Raw genomic sequence first — 7880 nt, forward strand, 5'->3', positions numbered from 1 at the left:
GGGGGATCCAGATCCTCCGGTGGAGAGCAGCTCCCTCCTCCGTCCTCCCTCCTCCTCGCCGCTGTCGGAGGGCGTCTGCCGGGCGAAGCCTGTGCGGCGCTGGCAGCGGCGGAGCCTCTCACCTTCCTCCCCTGGTCGGGATCCCAGCGGTGCGGGTTAGCCGCCCGTGGGAGAGCTGGATCCAGCGAGCTCTCCAGCGGCGGGGCGCGTGGATTTTGAAGTAGTTGTGCTGGGAGACGGTGGTGCGGCTCCGCGGAGGTGGTGGTGGGGGCTAGGTTCGACGAGGTCGATCTGGTCCCCTCGGGGTTGCGGGTGTCTCTAGTGGCGGCGGCTACGGTCGGAGAGGGCGCTGCTCCCATGTCTGGGGGTGGCGCTGGCGCTGCGGTGCGCTGGTCTTGGCCGCGCTGGGCAGCGAGGCGGTGGCGGCCATGGATCTCGATCTGAAGTTGGAGGCTTTCACCGACAGCTTGTCCTCCTCGACCGGCCGAGATGTGGGCATCCTGATCGGTGGCGGGGCGCTGGGTGTGGGCTCTGGGTCGGGGAAAACCCTTGGCCGGCGATGCCGGGCACGATGTTGGCGACGCCCGTGGCGCCGTTGTCCCTCTGGTGGGCAACATCGAGACTTACTCCATGCCCTCCACCTCCTGGTCTCGGGCGAAAGCATACAATCTCTGGATTGGGGTAGCGATGGCGCGTCGGCGTCATGTACTTCTTGAAGGCGCCGTCTTGGGTGATCAGCGGTCTGGGATTTGGCGTGGTGTTGGTCTGCTTCTTCAGTAGGGTTCATGCTCGACAGCTGCGGTGGGCTTCTGGGTCTTGGCCGGAGACGGTGGAGATGTATGGGTTTCTTTCAGAGGTGAGGTCGCCAGGGTGGTCGCTTTCTCCTCGGCAACTAGTTCGCCGGTCCAAGCGTGCTCGAGGGTGAGCTGCTTTGCTTGCTGATGGGTCGACGTCCTTCGATCCAGGACGAGAGGGCGGGGGTGCCCTCTTCGGCGATAGATTTGGATGGTGAACCGGGTGGCCCTGGGAGGCGACGAAGCATGGCTCTCCTCCGGCGTCGATTAGCTCCCTTGTTGCGGGCGTGTCCATGTCATGATCTATAACCGTCGTGGGCTCCGAAGTCCTTTTCGGTTCTTCGGAGCTCGTTAGCTGTTTCGTAGTGCTTTGTATCTGTGTCGATTGTATTTTCCATTTCTTATTGTCCTGTTGGCTGTAAGGTGTGGTTGTTGCTTTATATATAAAGCGGGGCGAAAGCCTTTTTCGGAAAAAAGGTGTCGGACTGTTCGACCTTAAATGCTTCCTGGTATCCTTGGCTATAATGATGTGCTTGTTAGATGAATATATGTTGGGTCCTGAAGAGTAAGGATTTGTAGTATCGGAAGAACCCTCCTTCAATAGTTGAGAACCAAGGTGTCAAATCCTTGGAGTTCCCTTACAAGCCAATGACGAGCCATGCACAACTAAGAAACTTCTCTTGGTCCCCAACTTGGATTAGTGAAGTTGTGAATCCCACTAGCTTTGCTAGTTACAAGAATTAATGTAGTGAGTGGTTGGAAATGATTTTTGTTTGCAAATGAATTATAATTCATAATACGAAAGAACTGAAAGAAAGTTATCGAATTTGTATATATGAGGAATAAATGACTTGAATCCATAATATCACCAGTGACATCTCTCCAAAAGCAGGATAGGTGTGGTGAAAAAATTATAGTTGCGTATTTATTAAATTGCAGTGTTTATGAGTAATCATAAATTTCATGATTCCATATAGGCATTAGGTCCTTATGTCTATAAATCGTTATCCAACTGCATCTACAAGTAATACTCCACTCGAAGACCGTTATCCAACATACTTCTCAAAGTAGAGAAGATGGATCACAATCATGTAGGTCAACAAACACCTCGAGAATCACATCAGATGGATCACAAGCATGTAGGGCAACTCATGTCATCTTTGTATTGAGGAACAAGGTAGAGAAGATGCCACATAGTTACTGTTATGGAGCCATAGTCCAAGTAGGACTAGGCAAACATGATCATTGGAGGTTGATGAAGATGGCTCGACAACAATTTCTCGTCCGACAGAGTATCGGAAAAGGACTACAGACTGGATGGCCTAGGAATGCGTCCAAGCGGTAGTGCAAAAAATTCTCAATAAATAGGTATTAGGATTTTTTGGGATATATACAGCCGGGGGGGTCGAAATGCTGTAGAGGCAAGAACTGGGGGGCTACGCGACCAGATGACACGACAAGATTCCAGGCCGCGTGGCCCACCCACATGGAGTGGCGGTCGAGGCAAGAACATGGGGCCCACGCGGCCAAATGACGCAGAAGAGGCCATTCCATGTCGTCGACCTGTGTGGGACACCCTGGGCCTCCCCTAGCAGCTCTATGGCCCCTTGTGACCTTGTGGTGTTGTATCTTCGTGACATATTGGAGAGAAAATTGGATATGCAAGATCTCATGCTTAGGGATGTCACACCAAGTGTTCTGCATGACTTCACTTCAGATAATAATGGCTATTAACTGGGCCATAAAAAACTTCTTTAAAATAATATTTCGTTGTTTATTTCAAGTGTTTATTTTAATTGTTTTATTGGGTGTTTTTTAATTTAATTCATAGGAATCTATAGATATCCTTTTCCAATCCTATATCCCAAACTATTCCCAATGATCATTGCCATGTGGGTACCCCTAAAAATATTTTTATACAAATTTAGTTTGGCCAACAAAAACTAAAACCATTCTCTCTTCAAAGCCCCAAGATAGAGGTTTGGATTGTAAGTATTTACTTTTCCAAGACACAAATTCATTAAAAATCATTTCTGAGGTCTACTATATATAAGACAACTATTTTCTCCAAAAGTATTAGTTTAAAAGTTATTTAATTATTTATTTCAAATTAATTTTGTAATGGCTAGAAATGGAATAGAAATAGAAATAAATACTTATATTATTTTAAAATCTCAAAATTTTACTCGAGCCTCTTTTGATCATTTTGGCCACATGATAAACTTTTTACCACATGATCATGTGCGTCATCTTTCTCAAAACAACATAAAATGCCTTCTACCAGTTTCTAGGTTTTGAATTTTTGCAACATTCAAACTTCTCTGAAAATTCCCAGAAATTTCCCATATCCTCTCCTTTTTATCCTCCTTATCTCTATCACTGAGCTTAGCTTAGTGTAGCTAGGGTAAGAAATGCAATAAACAGCTTCTAAAATAAACATGGGTTCACTGTTTAACCATCTACATTGCTCCAAATTGCACCAAACTTTTACCAGAGTTCCACCTACTCATCCTCTTCACTCCAGCATCAAGTTCTGGGCCTAGCTCTATGATGGTAGGGGTAAAAAAAAAATACCAAATTCACTTCTGGACAACAATGGCATAGCCCTCTACCCCTCTAAGAGCATTGTTTAAACCACCCAAGGACCAAGTAGACATGCTCCCCTACCGTCTCCCCTCCCATGCCAGTCTTTTAACTAAACATGCCACTTTTGGGTCGTGCCATGTGTCATCGCTTCATAGGCGCACATCATCCATGGGATGGGGACACTTGTTCCAATGAAGAGCTGATGCGTGGCTATGTTAGCGAATGAAAAATTGACACATGGAGGACCGTCAATGGTCAACTTCATTAACAGGTATTGGATCCGGAATCCGCACCCGGCAGCTTAATGACGACCCATTACGATGGCTGCCACGTGTCGGCTACCCTTGACGAAACACTTCCATGACACGACATTTTTTGTCATGGAAGTGCACACTTCCATGATAAAAAGGGTGATTATTGTCGTGGAACAACCCTACGACAATACATGTATGACTATCTTGATTCTATCATAAAACATGACCTACCATGACAAACGCATATCTTCATGGATGTGTCTTTATTTAGTATTTTAGTGTGTGTTCATCTATCTTTGGCTGATACATACACATCCAACCCTAGAAATAGCATGTTTTTATGTTATTTTCATCTATGAGTAATAATGACGACCAAAGCTACCCAATTTCCACTACTGCTGAATAGTTTGCCCTGGATAGGCAGGTTCTTTTTTCTAACTTTGAGCCTTCACTACAAATAATTTGTATTCTACAACTCAGGTATGTATAATTTTGTCATCTAATTTTTATCCTTACATGATTTTGCCAAAAAAGGCTTTCGCCCCGCTTTATAGATAAAGCCAACCACCCAAGCCAAACATCCAACAAGGTTCACACACACACACACACACAAGTTCCACAAACACACATTGTAGCACACGGGGTTAATGCTGAGGGCACAACTCAACAAGCCCTGAAATCCAAAACACAAACACACGCACAGAACCCAAACAACATGCCTAATCGGGCTCCGAAAGAGGGGGCAACAGCGGGGGCCATCAAGCGAAGGTCGGCGAGGAGGGTGTTGATGGAGTCCCGGTCCTGGGGGAGGCTAAGCGGCCGCAAAAGCTGCAGGTAACCACACATTTTAAAAACCACGTCAGTCGCACGTCGAAGAGGCACTTTTTGAATAACAAGCTTGTTGTGGATGGTCCAAAGCCTCCAGGCAAGGACCCCAACGCACATCCATCTAATATGGCGGTGGCGGGGGGCGGATGCATGGATCTCAGCAAGCAGGTCCGGGAAGTTGGTATTGCACCACTGTCCACCGACCGTCTCGCGAAAGCAAGACCAAATTAATTGGGCCGTGTAGCAGGAGAAGAAGATGTGATTAGCATCCTCCACCGTGCCACATAGGGGGCACATCACATCTCCTGGTCCATTATGCTTGAGGACCTCAACCCCAGAGGGAAGGCGTCCCCAGATCCACTACCATAGGAAGATCCTGATCTTCAGAGGGAGGCGAATGTCCTAGACGAGGCTAAAGGGCTCAGGGGCCGACGAAGGAGCGATGGCCGAGTATAAGGACTTAGTAGAGAAGTGGCCGGTGGACTCCAGTCGCCATGAGATGGAGTCAGGAACGCCCTCGACGTACATTGGCAGAAGGGCAATGTCCTGGAGGAGGGATTCCCAAGCGGCCACCTCGAGGGGACCGAAGGGGCGCCGGAAAGCGAGACGCCCTAAGTCAATAAGGGCCACCTCGACAGAGACCCGAGGGTCAACCGATATGGAGAATAGATCCTGGAATCGAGCGGCCAAGGGGGAGTCCCCCACCCAACGATCGAACCAGAACAGGGTCGAGGACCCGGAGCCAACCGAAATGGACGTGCCGATGCGGAGCACGGGAAGTAGCTGAATCACCACCTGCCAGAACTGGGAGCCACCAGAACGTGGCAGAAAGCTAGAGGTTGGGCCCGAAGGTACTTACGGATGATGGTTAACCAGAGCCCCCCTCCCCATTGGCAATGCACCAGAGCCATCAGGTCAGGAGAGCAATGTTCATGCTCCGAGAAGAAAAGGTTCCAAGACCTCCCTGGTCCTTGGGTTTGCAAATGTCGGGCCAGCTCACCATATGATATTTTTGCTTCTCGCCCTCGCCTGCCCAGAAAAACCTGGACTGGTATTTGGCAATCTCCTGATGGAGAGTCTCATGAAGGCTGTAGAAGCTCATGAGGAACCAGAGGAGGCTGGTTAGCGAGGAGTTGATGAGGATCACTCTGGCCGCCTTCGAGAGCCATCTTCCCTTCCACGGCTCCACCCGGTGCTGCATCCGAGTCACCGCTGGGCGGAGGTCAGCCACCGTGAGTCGTGAGTCACTAATGGGTATCCCCAAATAAGAAGTGGGGAAAGTACCCAACTAGCAGTTCAGCCGGTCGGCTATGGTTTGGGCTTCCTCAGGGGAGTAGCCCAGAATCATCACTTCGCTCTTATCGAAGTTGATTGTGAGCCCGGACATCTGTTGGAAGCATAGGAGGAGGAACTTCAGATTGGCGATGTCGGACGCGGAGCCCTCCACCATAACTATGGTATCGTCTGCATATTGTAGGAGGGAGACCCCTCCCCCTCCTACCAGGTGAGGGACTACGCCACGGATATGGCCAACAGATTTGGCCTTATCCAGGATGACGACAAGGGTATCGACCACCATGTTGAACAGGACCGGGGAGAACGGGTCGCCCTGGCGAACCCCACAGAGCGTGGGGAAGTATGGCCCGATCTCTCTGTTAGTGTTAACCATGGTCCGACCGCAGGTGACGAGCTGCATAAGTCTGGTCACCCACCAATTATCAAAGCCCTTACGGAGCAAGACTTCCTGAAGGAAGGGCCAGTGAACCGTATCATAGGCTTTATAGAAGTCGAGCTTCAAGAAGACTACCCGTTGGTGCTTGGACTGGACTTCGTGGAAGACTAACATCCTATCCAGAATAAACCGCCCTTGGATGAAGGCGGATTGGTTGGGGTGGGTAACGGTGTCGGCTAGAAGGGTCACCCTATTGGCGTACCCCTTGACCAAGATCCGGAATATCACATTGATCACAGTGATAGGCCGAAACTGGCAGATGTTAGAGGCGCCCGGAACTTTGGGGATGAGAGTGATGACCCCATAGTTTAGGCGCCCAAGGTCCATAGCCCCCGAGTAGAATTCATCAAAGAGGGCCATGACTTCCAGTTTGATGGTCTGCCAGAACATTTTAAAAAACATCACTGGAAGCCCATCAGGACCCGCGGCAGAGGAGGGGTTCATGCCCTTAATGGCCAAGAGGACCTCGTCCTCGGAGAAAGGCGCCACCAGGTTGGCATTCACCGTGTCAGAAACTAACTGGGTAACCGACCAAGTGTCGGGTGCCAGTGCAGCCCCACCCCTAGGGGTGGGGAAAAATAAGGCTTTATAAAAGCCATCAACATGGACTCGGATGTCTGAGGGACGGACGAGAGGGGTATCCCCATCCCATAAACAATGGATGGAGTTCTGATGCCTCCGCCCATTGGTAATCACCTGGAAGTATGCCGTATTGGCGTCCCCACAGAGCACCCATCATTGGGTGCCGCGGAGCCTCCAGTATGCTTCTTCATCTATGTAGATGGTCGAGAGTTGATCCTCGAGATCATATCTCAGCATCCACTCGTCCGGGGAAATCCTAGATATGATCGCGCGGGCGTCAAGGGCTTGGATGGCGGTCAAGAGGGCTTTCTTGCGCTCGCGGAGGTTCTGGCCAATGTTCGCGCCCCACCCCTTCATAAATTGGCGGGCGAGCTTGGCACAAAACTGCCATGAGTCAACGGCGGACATGGAGCGGTGGGAAGATGATCGCGCGGAGATCCATCTATCCGTGACCGCCTCAACGAATCCCGCCTGGTTGAGCCAGAAGAGCTCAAACCGAAAATGCAGCGGGGTGGGAGGGCGCTCGTCGAAGGTGGAGAGGAGGAGAGGGACATGGTCGGACCCGATCCAGGTGATCGCCCGAAGCAAGGCTAGGGGGCACCTAAGCTCCCACTCCAGGGAAACTAGGACACGATCAAGGACCGATCGCGTCAGATCCGCTTGACGGTTGGTCCAGGTAAACCTGGCACCCATCCTATCTAGTTCGCGGTGGCCAAGCTCCGCAATGCAGTCGTTAAACATCTGCATCCAGGGAAGGTTGATTCGGTCATTGTTCTTCTCATTAGGGGAGCGGATGAGGTTAGAGTCTCCTCCCACTACTACAGGGAGGAGGAAAGCGGAGACCTTCCGCTGAAGCTCGGTAAGGAAAGCCGGGGAACAACGGTGATCCGCCGGGCCATAGACAATCACAACCTCCCATTTGAAGTTGAGAGCTCGTTTAAAGATCCCTATACTAACGAAGAATTCGCCCCGGTCCATGCCGTCCACCTCAAAGGTGGCATCCTTCATGCCTAAAAGGATGCCACCTGAGTGCCCGGTGGTCCCACTAGAAGGGAGCCAGTGCCAAGCGAATAGGTGGGGGCTAAGGCCATCAAGCTTGGGAAG

The sequence above is a fragment of the Triticum dicoccoides genome, chromosome 7B (genome assembly GCF_002162155.2).
Source record: "Triticum dicoccoides isolate Atlit2015 ecotype Zavitan chromosome 7B, WEW_v2.0, whole genome shotgun sequence".
Classification (NCBI taxonomy): domain Eukaryota; kingdom Viridiplantae; phylum Streptophyta; class Magnoliopsida; order Poales; family Poaceae; genus Triticum; species Triticum dicoccoides.